A 15,804-nucleotide genomic window follows, 5' to 3' on the forward strand; every position below is an offset into this window, starting at 1 on the left:
GCTGGGTTTTCTACAGCGTATGTCCCACCCCAGTAACTTCATACTGAGAGCATGGCTATGCAGATATTCTCTTACCACACTTCATGACCTTTTGTAATATGATGCATGGGTGGCTTTTGGGTAGAAGACGGGTCTTTGAAGTCACTAGAGTTGACTGATTGAGGGGGTGGGGAGAAGCCAAAGGGTTTGGAGATGAGGATGTCCTGGTAGACGGTGACACTGCGGTATTTCTGTGAGGTTGGGTTTTGTTTAGAGTTGTTCTGCCTGGGTGCAGGCTGTGGGCTGGGGGCCCTGGCTCAGTGCCTGTCACGAGCGTAGGGCGGGCACCTGCTTCTTGTCCAAGGTTAAGACAAGGCGCTCCCTTCAGCCGCTCCACTGCAACCAGGTGGAGGAGTTCTCCTTTAATCCATCAGATGATCAGAAGCCAGGAACCGATTTGTTCTAGACCTGCATCTGTTGCTTGTTTATACACCTATATCTGGATTGGGGCAGACCTACTGGCAATACCAGGGGAATGCATTTCAGAAGCAGGCAGCCTATATGGTGAATGTGAATCTGGATTGGCTGATTGCTCATTTATTTGGGACTTGTGGAGACCTTTCTGCATCCATGCTGAACAAATCAAGAATGAAGAAGGACGAGCTGATTCCCAAAGAAATCGGACCTATTGCCAAACCCGGTAGCCCACTCTGTGTGACACCCTGAGTTTGAACTTCTGTCGCGTAGTGTAATTGCGTTTTGGCAGTCCTTCCATTTTTTTTTCACAGATCCTGAGGTAGAGAGCAGCACGTGCTTGTGATCTGCAGAGAGCTTCTTTAGTGCCAGCTAGGATGAGCCAAATGAGACAACTGGGCGTGATCATGACAAAGGGTTTGTAGCTGTGACAAGAAGGTGAATGGATCTGTCACCACTTACACACCTCTGGGAAAAGGCGGGTCAGCTGCCTATTTTCTTAGCAGACTCAGCAAAAGGCTCAGCAAGAGAAATAAGGAGCAATGAAGGATGGCGAAGAACTACAGAGAATGAGATTGACTAAGGGGCTTGAGGATTGTGCCAGACTATTTTGAATTGTTGAAGTTTAAAAGTACACACAGACATATGCAGATACACATGCAGACACACATGGATGCACACGTGCATGCACATGCACACACTCAAACTGACTTCTCTCATTCATCTTATCCCAGCATTGGTGATGCGTAGGGGGTGCACGTGGGTGCATGTGCATCCCCTGAGATTGGCAGTGCACCCCCTACAAAAAGCGTTGCTGGCGCTGCCAGCAGCATCTGTGGGCGGTCACTGCTCACCACTGCTCACCGCGTCCACCACCAGCGGTGTCTGCGGGCAGTCCCCAATCACCATTGGCCACCGCTGACACTGCCGGCAGCATCTGCAGGTGGTCGCTGACTGCCAGTCGGCTCTTGCTACCCCCACTTCCAGCCGCGGCCACCTGTGGGACCCCCCTGCTCGCTGCCACCAACACTGTTGCTGCTGCCTGTGGGTGGTCAGCATGCCCCCATCCTCCAGGGGCACGTGTCATTCATGGATCCCAGCAGTCTTTCCTGGCCAAGTGCAGGAGGGCTGGACCCGATGATCTGTAAGGTCCCTTCCAGCCCCTAACATCTATGACTCTATGAAATTATGGCACATTTACTATCATTACAAAAAATAATAAAACTGCGGCCTTCAAGATTTGTGGCCGGATCTAGGATCCCTTGCTCAGGTCTCATATGCAAGTACACTCATTTTTTGCCCATTGGGGCTTCTTCAGAGTACAGTTCCATCGGAGTAAGAGTGGCAGAAGTCTGGGTCTTCATGCCATGCATTTTGTCTTAATTTTCTATTGTTTATATTACATTACTGCCTACTGATATCAGGACCCCAAGTTTCCGTATGGACATACAGTGAAAGGGAACGTCTATCCTAAGCAGCCAGCGTGGACAAGATAGTGTGAGTAAGAATAGAAAGGAAGGGACACAACTAAAATCATATGGCAAGTCAGCATCGGAGCCGAAGCCAGGCCTGGGTCTCCTGACCTCCCATCCAATTCCTTCTCTCCTGAACTAATTTCTTTCTTCCATGCTCTTTCCTCCAAGGCTGGAAATCTAGTTGTAAAAACCATTAACAAGTTTGTCATTTGGTGTCATTTAAATCGAGGATTCTGTATTTTATTAACAGAGACCAAGAAGAGATAAAATAGCGAAATGGGAGATTTCCAGGGGTCAGATGGGAAATGAAAGGAGGCCAAAAAAAGAAAAGTCTATCTATTTAACAACTGGATGCCTGCTGAGGATAGCTTGTGTTATGCAAATCCTGGTAATGGATTCAGTCAGCCTTGCTGAACTTGGAATGAGTTCCACTAAATCCGTATTTGTATTTTAACGTGTTGGGAATTAATACCGGCTCTTACTGTATATTTACTATAGCCCCTTCTCCCTGTTTGCATCTGATTGTCAGGCATCTCGCACAGATCAGACCCTGCCTCCGCTGTGCTCCATGCAGCGTGGTTGCTGGCTTAGCGCTTGCTCCTGGCACTGCAGGACCTGAGCTGGGGTTAGAGGAACAAAGCCCGGGTCATGCTTAGGATCCCTCCTTTGCTGTTTCTGTTTGGTGCCTCATACAGGGCATGGTGAGGGGTCAGCTCCCTCACCCCACTGCACAGCCGCCATGGATGGTGAGTTAGTTAAAGGGCACACAGCAGACCCTGCTCGGCAGCCACTCTCTTCTTCCACAAGTAGTTGGGTGGGGAGTGGGCACAGCCCCCAGCCTTCCTCCCATCACCACTCTGCTGGAGGCAGTAGAGTCATAGAAAATGAGGGTTGGAAGGGACCTCAGGAGGTCACATCTAGTCCACCCCCCTGCTCAAAGCAGGACCATCCCCAACTAGATCATCCCAGCCAAGGCTTTGTCTAGCTGGGTCTTAAAAACCTCCAAGAATGGAGCTTCCGCCACCTCTCTGGGTAACCTGTCCCAGTGCTTTACTACCCTCCTAGTGAGAAAATTCTTCCTAATATCTAACCTAAACTTCCCTTGCTGCAGCTTGAGACCATTGCTCCTTGTTCATGTGCCACCACTGAGAGCAGTCTAGTAAGTGGCATCTGATAAGGTGCTTCAGGAAATTACTTTCCCCTGGTGGAAGAGGGAGCAGGGAAAAAAATTGAAGGGTTTTTTTCCTTCTTAAAAACCATCTGCTTTGGATCAGCAACCCTTGGGTGTGCTCTTTTGCTGTCCCACTTGGCCCATCCTTCAGAAAGTCCAGAGTGGCAGAGCTCAGACACTTCATTCCAGCCAGTTCTCATGAGCTTCTTTATCCACACCCCAGTTGCTTTGGGCACAGCCACCTCCCATGGGCTGGATGAGTGGTCTGGGGCCAGTCCACAGGCCAGATGGGAGCATAGAGCCATGTCATCTGGCCCATGGGGTGGAATTTAATGGCAGCAGCATTAATTGCTGTTGCCCCTGGAGCCATGGCAGCTGCCAAATGCCCAGGATTGTGGGCCAAATGACACTGCTTTGCACTCTAGATCTGGCCTGCAGGGTTCCCCACCAGCCTGGAAACTTGGCAGTAGGATGAGTAGTGCAGCATTAACTGCTCTGGAAGCCATGGCAATTAGTGCTGCCACTGTTGTGTTTTAAACTGAACAGCAAGGGGTGTATCCTCTGCTATCTCTAAACCAATGATGGTGGCTGCCAGGGAAGGTGTGAGGAGGTATTCATCATTCTAGATATACTCTGCTCATATGCCCTTCCGCAGCAACATCTACAGCCACTGTCAGAGGTAGATGCTGGGTGAGATGGACCATTGGTCTGATCCAGTATGGCACTTCTTATGTTCTGATGTTCTTATGTTCACCGCTCCCCTGCTGTCAAATCCCTGGACCTGCATGTAGCTTCCCAGACCAGATGATACAGCCCTCTGGGCTGGATTTATCCAGTGGGCTAGCTCTTGGTCACCTCTGCCTTAGAATACATTGACTTCTTGTGCTCTGCCAACAACGCTTCCAGCTCGTCAGGGATGTGCTTCCAGCTCTTGGCATCTCCTAGAAATTCTGCTTGACCATTGAAGTGGCATCAACAGCTGCATTTGTACATGTGTTGGCATTTGTGTCCAAAAAACCTGTTGGAAGAGCAACAGCTTTTGCTGAGTTGTGTACAGGAGCGTATGAATGGCCAAGGGGGACCATGCCAACAACGCATCAGGTCCAGTAGCCTGACTCAAAGCGTGAAGTTGTATTAACAGAATACCCTTGAATGAAACTGTGGTGGCAGCAGCAAATGCTTTCTTCTTTTGCAAACCTGGCATATGGGTCTTGCTCCAAAGTTCACTTCGCTCCTGAATTGTGTCTTCTCTCAGATCTATGTGGATTAGGGCTCAGCAGCCTATGGCCAGCAGGCTGGGTCTGGCCTGGAAAGAGATTTTTATCTGTCCTGCTAAGCATATTTGCTTGAGAATGCACCATCTTACAGCCTCTTTTATCAATTGCCACCTTTGGTCCGAAGGAGACCGAGCTATGGTAATTAAGCCCGCTATTTGTGAAAGATTGCTGACTCCTGGTGTAGATGATGGTTGTATATGATATCTAAATGGTTGCAGATTGTATCTTAACACTTGAAAACTCTTTTTGTTCTGCTTGTACAACATGAAACACACTGGGGTCCTCATCCAGCAAGACAATGCTGAATCAGTCGATAGATACTGGATTCTCTGTAGACACCCATACTCAGGCTGTGCTCTAGACTAGGCTGAGTAAACCTGTACTGGCTGCTTTTCTTTCTAGACTGGAAAGAGAAGTATCTGTGGTCCATAAATGATGTTCCATAATTGCATGCAGGCTATGGAAGGTCGATGAATCATAGAGAAAGGTAATTTATAGAGAGAAGCTATTTTCCCCCCTTGCAAATTACAAGGTGCTAAATTGTCATTATAGAATTATGATTATGTCTAATAAGTAGAGACTTCAGATGCTGCAAGCTCTTTCAGCTTGCTGCAGTGTCTGTTAAAGAGAAGAATTTCTGTGCAATTCACTGCTGAGCTCTTTTTCCTATCCAAAGATGAAAGCGAGTTTTGAGGCTGCGTAAGAGGGCAAGGGCTTCATACAAGGCCAGACTGCAGAGTGCAGGGTAAAGGGAGCCATGTTGTGCTCAGGTCCTTTCCACAACAAGTGTGGAGAGAAGATAGTGACCAGTAGTGAGCAGAGCCTGGTACCAAGAAGTGCAGCCTTTAAGTGGAAGTTGTGGTTCCTTGGAGTTTGAAATGACACAGTCATTTGGCTCTGGGGTTAATGCTTTTTCCTCCATTGATATGAGACACGTCATACTCATTTTTACCAAATATATTCTTGTTAGCTTGAATCTTCTCAGGGTTCATGGAAGTCTTCCCTTGTGGGTCCCTGGTGTGCACAGGTAGGCTCAGATGGGCTTCCCAGAAGAGAGCTGTAAACCCTGGATTAGCCCTTCTCTCTCTGCTTGGTGAGTATCTCAGCTCTTATCCACTCCACTTTCTGTGAGCAGTGACGCCTTCATTTGTTTGTCATACCTTGATGTATTTAGTTTTTAAACAAGGTGGTGCTCTCCCCTACCAGGTGGTGCTCTCCCCTACCCTGGGGGTCTTCAAGAGGAGGTTGGATATGCATCTAGCTGGGGTCATCTAGACCCAGCACTCTTTCCTGCTTATGCAGGGGGTCGGACTCGATGATCTATTGAGGTCCCTTCCGACCCTAACATCTATGAATCTATGAATCTATGAATCTAAGGGAGGCTGCCCCAGGGCTTCTCGAGCCTGATCTTGCACTAAGGGCTGATTGCATGGCTCCGTCTCACCCTACACCACACCCATGCCTTACAGGTGATACTCCTGGGATGCAGGCTCCCCAGCCTCAGTCCTCCCCCTTCTCTGGGCTATGGGCTCCTTGGCCCCCTCAGTCTCTGGCTCTGTCCCCAGACTTTGGCTTATTACTTCCAAGGCCCTGGCCCTGGTCCCAGGATAGGTGAGACTCCAGAGCTCCTTTGGCACTGCCCGTTTCCAGCTGTGGCCCTGCTCTGGGTCACTAGCCCCTCTCTGGGCCCTGGCTCCACTCCTGGGCCAGTGAGACCTTCAGGCTCCCAGGCTCTGTTCACAATTGCCTCCGACCTCTGGGCTTTCTAGCCCTGCTGACACTCTCAGCCCCTCTCTGGGCTCCTGGACCCCCTGGTCCCACTCTCCAGTGCTTACCCCCAGCTCAGATGTTAAGGAAGGAGTCCTGCTGCTGGGAGCTGCTCTCCCTGTGTCTCCCAGGGCTAGGCTCCAACCTCAGGCCTTAGCCTCGTCCCTTGTTGGTCAGGTGCTACTCTAATCAGCCCTGTTGCACCTGCCGGCTGCTTCTCAAGCATCCTCTCTGTTCCTAAAGTGCCAGGCGCACCAAGCGTCCTGTCACAGCGCTCTTGAGCATGCCTCACCCACCTATTCCCACTTGCATGCACCCAACCAGGGAATGAGGGGAGGTGGGGTGTGAAACCACTCTGGGGGCATCCCAGGGCTGGTCTCAATCACACTGCATGAGGACCAACCAGGATTAGTTTCACCACCACTTGCCTTGAGTTTGGTTGGGTGTGTGCAAGTGCTCTGACCTCAGAACATCTCCTAGCCCTGAGACATGGGTTTAGATCCCCGCAGACAGAGGATCTTTGAACCTCGGCTTCCCACAGCCTTGGTGACTGTCCTAACTTCTGGGCCACTGGGTAAGAAAGACCCACCCCTGGCAACTCAAGTTCTTTTCTCTTTGTCTTTTCATTACAATTACCCGACACACTCCGCTTGATATGAAGCTGGGGGTTTTTGTCTCTCTTTTGGGGATGAATACCCAATTCTTCTGTGTTTAGCTGCTGAACTAAAAAAACACAACAAAAAACAACACAAAAAAGTGACTTACCCAGCGTGGTAACAGGTTGATCATAAGAAAAAACACTGGGGTAATAAGGAAAGGTTTGGAATAGCCAAGGCATCTTTAGGACAGGAGCAAAGAGTAAAAGGAAAGCAGGTGATAGTAGCAGTGAAGAGGAAATTTAGATTCACAATGCTGCCAGTTCCTGTGTAGTTTGGTGTTTTCCGTAAAGCTCCAGCTCCTAGAGTCATGTGATTACATAAGAAATTAATTTTTTTAATTAAATAAGTTCTTACTGAGAGGCTCAAGACTAAAAAACCAGGAGCCAGTTAAAACAATGTTGTGACTCTTTAAATTCATCTAACCTCTTAATGCTGGTCTCAAGACTTTTGTGGAGGACCTGATGTTTGAGCCCTTGAGTTGGCAATACTGGATTCAGAGGCCTGTTGGCATATGAGGATCCTGAAATCCAGATGTTCCTCTGAATGGAAGGAATTTGTCTTTTCCCTTTCCTGGGCTGCTACTAATGATGTCTTTTCTCTCTGCCTCATCCTACCCATCAATGTGATGGACATAGCGGAGAGCAATGTCATATGGCAGATGTGTGGCTTACAGCAATGCAATGTAGGTGAAGCACAGGAGATCAAGGACAGATGTTTTCATGATAAGCTGGGACTGTGTTATAGCCAGGCTTCATATGGTTTGATTGTATGAACTCCTTGGGCATCCTAATGGAAGCAGGGAGCTGGAGGAATAGCAATTTCCAACCCCAAATCCCAGACACAAGTCTCCAGAAAGAGGTTTCTGCTCAGAGGAGGGAGTCAGCCTCTGACTGCTGTTGCCTCCTTGGTTTAGGAAAGCAGGACTTCGTACATCCTTCTGGACAAGCTGAATTGAATCTGATGAAGACGATCTGTGAAGCTGATCTGCAATGCTGAGGTCAGGAAGGAATTGTCTTCCCACGTCAAATCAACAAGGACCTTTGGGGTCTCCTCCATTCCTATGCAGCATGGGGCATGGCTCACTTCCTTCCTAAGATCACCTGGGCACATTGTACCTACCTAACAAAGTGCCTGACATTGCAGGGGCCCGAGCCATTGGTGGTGTCGTTGGGGTCTCCTGCTATCTTCCTGGGGCATGCTGTAGTGTTTGAGACCTTGGGATTTTTGTACTAAAGACCCCTTGTGTGTAATTAGGAGGTGCTTTGTGGCTGTGGTTTGTGAGTTGGAGTGGAGACTTTTGTGGACCCTTTTGGACTTAACATCTATTACTTGTTCTCTTGAAGGTGCTTAATGACTCAGGTTCTAGTTCTACACCGACTCCATCCTCCATTTCTTGTGACTGGAAAAACCTGCAAGACCTCAAATTTTGACTAGTCACTTAGGGCTAAAGGGCATAACATTATTAACATGTGGCTTTGGCAATTCATGCTCCCTGTATGACTGAGTCTCTAGTGAGACCTTTTCTGGATTCTGCTGCTTCATAGAATCACAGAAGATTCGGGTGGGAAGGGACCTCAGGAGGTCACATCTAGTCCAACCCCCTGCTCAAAGCAGGACCAGCCCCAGCTAGATCATCCCAGCCAAGGCTTTGTCTACCCAGGTCTTAAAAACTTCCAAGGATGGAGCTTCCCCCACCTCTCAGGGTAACCTGTTCCTGTGTTTTACTACCCTCCTAGTGAGAAATTTTTTCTTAAATCTAACCTAAACTTCCCTTGCTGCAACTTAAGACCCATTGCACCTTGTTGTGCCATCTGCCACCACTGAGCACAGTCCAGCTCCATCTTCTTTGCAACCCCTGCAGGGAGTTGAAGGCTGCTATTAAATCCCCCCTCAGTCTTCTCTTCTCTAAACTAAATAAGCCCATTTCCCTCACCCTCTCCTCACAAGTCATGTGTCCCAGCTCCTTCATCGCTTTTATCGCGCTACCCTGGACTGTCTTTTTCCTGTATTCGTAGCTCCATGTGTTTTGCAGTGCGCCTGCCTTCTCCCAGCTTCCTACCATATACTCTTCCCTCCAGTAGTGCCTCCTGCTCCTTACTGCTACCTGATTCTCCCCCTTCCCCTGTGGCTCGCAGCGCTCCCTTGGAGAAGATATTTTTCATCTCTTGGAGTATTGATTTATACAGCTCTCAACATGAATGGCACAGGAGCAGTGTGACCACATGCATGCATCTGGGCTTATTTATGTACCAACTCGGGAGCTCGGTGGCTTTTGGATGTTGCTAAGTGATTCTGAAAGCAAAATAAATATTGCACCTTGTGGATTCCTGCACATAGCTTTATTTTAAGCTTTCCCTTCCTTTGGGGTGGGGGGAGGAAATGTTGAACCAACCCTTTAATTCTTAGCTGATCTGTATTTCTCGCACAAAATGTTGCTCACTTGAAAAGAGAGAAATGTGCCTGGTTGCATATTTTGTTACCATCGTTCTGGGATTGATGTCACTGGTGACGCTCTTACCTCGGTAGACTGTTGCTGTGGGCACCTCGCCAGCGAGATAGGAAGTTCTGCTACATTTATCCTGTCGGATGCGTGTGGAATAGGTATGTCTGCGAGAGCCCCAGCATCTCGCTGGAGTATTTTGTTTATGTGGTAGGAGGAATCTCATTAACGCTAACTTGAGAGGAATCCAGGATTGCCAGCGAGAAGACAAATGGAGCGGTGTTGTTGTCATTTATCAACTAGAGAGTGACCTTTGCTATCCATTAGGCTGAAATGAAAAGCTTTGGGTTTTAACTTTGTTCCAATGTGCAGGGCCGCCTTCTTACATCTCACCATCAGGGCATGGCTGGGATTAATCAAATAGTGCATTTTGCCAGTGCTTAAACAATATCATTATATAATACAATCATGAGGTGGTTTCAGAGCACCAGGCAGAAGAATTACAGGGAAGCCTGCTGCCAAGTGAAACCCCTCTGTGCTGTGGTCCCTTATTTAGGGGCTTGAAGGGCTTCTCTAATGGCACTAGACTGCGTCGTGTAGATGTGAGTCATTTTAGCCAGAATCTGGAGGGCTCAGTCAGTAGCATGGCTCTATGGCAGTCAAGGGACTTGCACTGGCTTACGCCAGCCAAACATCTCACCTATGAAGAGCTGCCTCCTATTAGGACCATGGGGATTCAAACCTAGAGCAGCTAAGCTGGCAGGCAGAGGCTAAGTCCTGAGCTCCACCAGGTAGCTGCTTATCCTCCAGCCCCAGCCAACCTAGTCTCTCCAATGAGGACATTGATGAGGAGCTGGGTGATCGGGAGAACCTATAGGACATGCGAGACCCTGACCACAGGACTATAAAACCCCTCCTACTTCCTGTGGGACTTGTCCCAGTAATGTCACTTGTGTGTGTGTTTCTTGGACCTCTGCCTGATCCCAGTCTTGCCACAGTCCCTGTCCCTGCCTTGTTTGGACCTCCCGGCTCTGATCTACCATCCGCCCTGATCACGATACAACCTCAGCTCTTGGCCTGATGACTTGTACTGCAGGTGTAACCCCAGCCTCCCTACGGGAACTTGCTAAGTGACCGCCCAGAGCCCGGTCAATCCTGACAGCTCCTCTTACTAGTCAAGCATGCATCCCATTTTCCCCCTATCTATCTGGCTGACAGCCCTGTTAGAGACAGTGTTAGTCAGTAAATGAAAAACCCTCTCATTTGGGGGTGTAAGGGTGAGATGATCCACATTGATCCACTCTGCACCAAGATTGCTCTTAGCTCATGTCACTAGCAAAGGTGGCCCCGCTGGACAGGATGGGCAGAAGGCAAAGCACGGCTCCTCATCCAGTGAAGCTGGCCAGGCATGAAGTAGACCATAACATTGAATGGTGGATGATACCAGGCCTCTGCTGGGGCACGGTGATGCTGAACCCCTCCCTCCGCTCTAGACCAGACCGACATCCTAAGGGCAGACCTCTGAGAAGGCCAGACCTCCCTCCATCGCGTCAGGGATCGGATGTCCAGAGGAGCACAGGATGCTGGATGCTGAGTATTTCCCCCAGATCCTGAACAGATTGCATAACATGAAGGAGCTGACCCTGAGCTCTGCTGAAGTGGTCTGTACTGGCATGTTCCTGCTTCCAGTCCCCTTTGACCACAGCAACATGCTCCTCTTCAGATGTTGCCCTCTGGGGCTGTCCCCTAGTTCTCCCCCTCCCTCTTTCCTTTCCTTGTCCTTTGAAGGAAGCTTGGTAGCACCTCCTTCCTTTTTGTGGAGTATCCACAGGGCTCTGGCTGGGGCCCTTCTCTTTTCTCCATGTGCCTTGTCTCTGGGTAATCTCATCCACCAATGCAAACTCAGATGCCACTGCTACACAGACAGCTCTCCACCAGTCCCATCTCCTCTCTAAACTAAGATCTCACCCTAACTCTGTTATCTCTTCGTGGATATCTAGCTGTCAGCCTGAGCTGTGGCTAGCACGGCACTCTGAATACTCCCCAGAGCCCTCCCTGCTATTTCCGTTCTTGATCACTGGGGACAATGTTACCATCATGCCTGTAGCTTGGCATCATCTTTGATTTGGACCACTGCAGATTTTCCCATGTGGGGCATTTCTTTAGCTTGCAGATCCTTTCTGCATAATCTGTCCGAGGCATGGCCTTTCCAGGCAGATAACACCCCCATTCAGGCTCTCATCATTGCAGTCACTGCACTGGCTGGTTCTCTGGCCTTGACAAACACAGTCTTGCCTGGCCCCCGTCCATCCAGACTGCAGCTGCAGAAATCATTCTCTTAGTCACTTTGCCCATGTCACCTTTTCTTGGATCCTAGCTTCCCCGCTTTGATCAAATCAGACATGGGCTGTTTGCTTTCACTTACAGGGCCCCATCCATCCTATCTAAACCCTCCCTTCCCTCCCTTATTCACCCTCAATCTCCAGTTGGTCAGTGATGCCAGTTGGTCCTTTCCCCACTCATTACATTTCAAATAGGTGCATTTGTGACTTCTCCCATGCTGCCCCCGGTGCATTAGAAGAGCTCACAGTAAATGTCTTCAAAGCTGCCTTGTGATGCACCTCCAAACTCTTCTTCCCCGGGAGGCTGGACCACGGTTAGGTGGTTGCAATGCTTTGACCATGGCCTAGCAGGTTGATCCATATTGTTTCAGTGTTTTCTTGTGCTCCCCTTTTAACATTGTAAACTCTCTGGGGCAAGGTTTGTCCAGCACCTAGTACAGTGGGGTCCTTATCCATGCCTGAGGCTCCTAGGCATGTTACATAGTAAAGATGGCAGCTGTAACAGCCAAAACCCACTCAGAGCATCTTTCCAGCACTGTCCAGTAACTAGGTTTGTAGCTAAGTCCACGGTGACAAAACTGGAACCTAGGGCAGTTTAGTTTCTGGTCAAAGGCATGCATGCACAGCTGAATGGCAAAACCCACTGGCCTTAAACTGGGAGTTTGTGTGGAACCCCATCTTTAATTTAGGCAAGAATGGGGACCTATTCACACAGCCCATGGGAAATGGATCATTGTGCTGGGGACCATAATATTTTCTTTCCATGCAGAAGTGGCACCCATTTCAATGTAAATGGTTCTAATTCAGTTTATATGAATTGATGCAAGCCCCTGAGTGGTTATGCTTGTTCGGGTGAGGGGTAGCTCATTTCAGCTTTGCTCAGAACTGGGCCTATCGTCAACTGAAGCAAAATAAAACCAGTCTTATTCAAGCGAAGTGAAGTGAGAGAGTCTTCACAGGGCTGCGTGCCCCTGTTTAATTTGGTTTAAAATGGCAACTTCAGGGCTGGTCTACATGCAAGATGGAGCCAGAGATGCTGCTGATGAGATTTATGCCCTGGGTGCAAAATTTACTGGAAGCCCCAGTCTCCTCCTCAGCCTCATGAGCAGCCTCCTCTTCCCCTCCCCATGAAACACTGCTGCTGCCAGGAGTACTGAATGTGTCTAGTTGTGCTGCTGCCTGGAACTGAGATCACTAGATATCAGCTGGGATTCAAATCTGCAGTCATTTCAGGATAAGTCTATATGCTGCCACCCTTATTTGGGATTTAAAAAGTCCTTGTTCACTTTAACTGATGAGCTGATGATTTACTGCTTAAGCTGAACCTAAATATGATGCCTCAATTTGAAGTACGTGTTTCTGCACACAGGCTTGCCCTGACGTACTACAGGCATTCATTACAGCTGGTGCATGGTAATTTCTATTCCAGGCTGTGTGCAGAGCAGTCCTTTGGTAAACCAGTGTGACTGGCTCGCGGAAACAGTGTGAGTGGGACACGCCTAATCACAGGCTTGCTGCAGAGAGGGAGAAAGCCAGCAATCATGAGTGTGGGAGATTTGCAAATTAGTGCCCTCCATTGGCCTAACGATAGGTGGACAAAGAGCTGTGTATACCTCCCTGGAAATGGCTCCTGTTCTGGACAGCTCATATTCCATTTTTGTATCATTGCAAACAATTTTCTTGTTTCCTAAGAGCTCTTGTCCTCTCTTTCTCTCATCAGCTCATAGAAAATGAGGGCTGGCAGGGACCTCGGGAGGCCACATCTAGTCCAACCCCCTGCTCAAAGCAGGACTAGCCCCATCTAGATCATCCCAGCCAAGGCTTTGCCTAGCTTGGGCTTAAAAACCTCCAAGGATGGAGCATCCACTACCTGACTTTACATGAATTCACATAGTCTCAATCTTGTGATAAACCACATCTGGTTGCTATTAGAGACGTGATCAATCCTGGATCTTTAGCCCCCTGAATGGCATGGATGTTGGGTTAAGGAGGTTGGGTTCAGGCTGTTATAAAGATAAGAGCCATTTGCAGAGCTGTGCCCCAGGTCTGGAATTTGAATACCCCCAAAGGTTGAACTCATCTGGATGTGGAGTTTTGCTCAGGCCTGTATCTAATTGCTTTAGAAATGGTTCTGCTGTCACCAACAGGGATAAAAAGCTTGAGTGGAGAGACTAAGCATTGGCTTGAAAGAAAGAAAGCTCCTGTTTTTATGCAGATGAGCAAAGTTGGGTGTGGAGAAGGAAACAGAAATATATAGAATAGCACACCCGCTCGCCTGGCAAAGCTATCGGGGTGTAGAATCTTTTTGAAACTTTTTCTCGGTGAGCTATCGTCTGCTCTCTACATATTTGTGCAGTATAGTAGCTGCAAGGCATGAATACATTCTCCAGGAACAAATAATTCCCTTTCCCTGATAACATCAACAGTCAGGTTTGGAGGAAGTGTGCAAGCAAAGCTGCAGAGATTTTACTGTGCAGGTGAGGGAGGAATCCAGTGAGCTACTTGCCAGTAAGCCCAAGTCAAAGGAAATGGAATATACACACAGAGGGCAAGGATTTTAAAAGGCAGAAAGGATGCTGGAAACCCAGATTCATAGATTCATAGATGTTAGGGGCCGGAAGGGACCTCACAAGATCATCAAGTCCAGCCCCCCTGCACTTGGGCAGGAAAGACTGCTGGGGTCGTACCCCATGCCTTTGAAAACCTCCTCCACAGTGTACATGTAAAACAAACCATAGTACAACCAACATTCAGGGGTAACATTTCAGTTCTTGGAGAGGAACTAGCAGGCATAGTCCAGCTGTCTCAAGTTTCTGGGTCTTCATGGGAGGAAAGAGTCTGGAGCCTGGATACTATTAAACATGTGCCCAAATAAGCTCCAGCATCCATGTCGGTACGAGTCACTTAAGAAGTTGTAAAGGGTTTGCCATTTGGGGCTGCAGGCTTTCAGGAAGACCTCTTGAGATATTCGTCCTGCTAAATCCAAGCCTGAACTCTAGGTTTGATTTGACCTTAGGATGAATAAGCACACTAACACATGTCTGACCACTGTTTCAGCTCATGACTTGTCAGTAATTTTTCCTCTGCTTTGAATCAGGAACTCGAGGTTTATTGATAAACTCCAGGTCACAGGCTGGACTCGAATGCCCTGTTCAGGGAAGCTTCGTGCAACCTTCTGAATTACACTTGATGACCCCTGTTCTTCCCACATCACTAGAAAATGTAGTAGGTTGTTCTCAGTGCTGGAAACCATACCCTCTCCATCAGGATCGGCTGGGCTGTAGGTGGTCACTCAGCGAATTACTGCAGGCAGGCTGGGATCACACCAGGTGGAAGTCACGGTCCAGGTCTTCAGGCCAAGGGTTGTGGCAGTATCGTGGTCGGGGAAGAAGGTAGATCAGAGCTGGGAGGTCCAAACCGTGCAGGGGCAGGGACTGTGGTGAGGGTGGGATCCAGAAACAAGAGCACCAGGGGACTTCTGACAATCCCCCATGCCATGAGCCACCATCACCAAGGGCTAACCCCCGTGGTTGCACTCTCATCCCTTTTGCTTCCCACTGCAGAAGCAGCACACAGGAGGCAACTGGGTGTCAGGATCTGGTCCTTTCAAGCCATCAGCAATTGTTTGTTCCCCTCCCATGAGGGAGACCTGCTCACTTGTGATCACAAACATATATCTTGGACCCCACTGGGCAGGTCTGCTTTAGCAGTGAATGCCAACTTTGTGCTGCGTTATACAGCAACATGTCTGCAGAGGCTTTGTTTAGTAGCAGGCTTTCTTGTCCCGTGGAAAAAAAAAAAGACTTTTTAATGGAAAGCGTTTTTACAAGCCAAAATTTGGAAGCTTTCCCAGGTTTTGCAAATAAAAATTCTAAATCTGTCTCCAGAGCATGCTGCAAGGAATCTCAAGAACGTGGAAGAACTCTCCCCAAAGTCAGCACTGGAGTTTTTGCTATCGCTGCCTTTAAAATATGCATAAAGCTATATGAGTTCTGCACCTATCTGGGGGATGAAACAAAGGCAACGCCTGGCCCCAAAGTCAACAGGAGATTATTTTAACTGAGCAAAGAATTGGCAGGATTAGGCCTGTATTCTCAGAGCTGGTGTAGCACAAAACGAATGCTGCCAGCCCGAGCCCGGTTACGTTTGCTGCAGCTTGTGTGGAACTCAGTGAATTTGCACATCTTGTTTTTATTGTTGCTTTGTAGCATAGCTCGTTT

Source organism: Alligator mississippiensis, chromosome 2, assembly GCF_030867095.1.
Source record: "Alligator mississippiensis isolate rAllMis1 chromosome 2, rAllMis1, whole genome shotgun sequence".
Lineage (NCBI taxonomy): Eukaryota > Metazoa > Chordata > Crocodylia > Alligatoridae > Alligator > Alligator mississippiensis.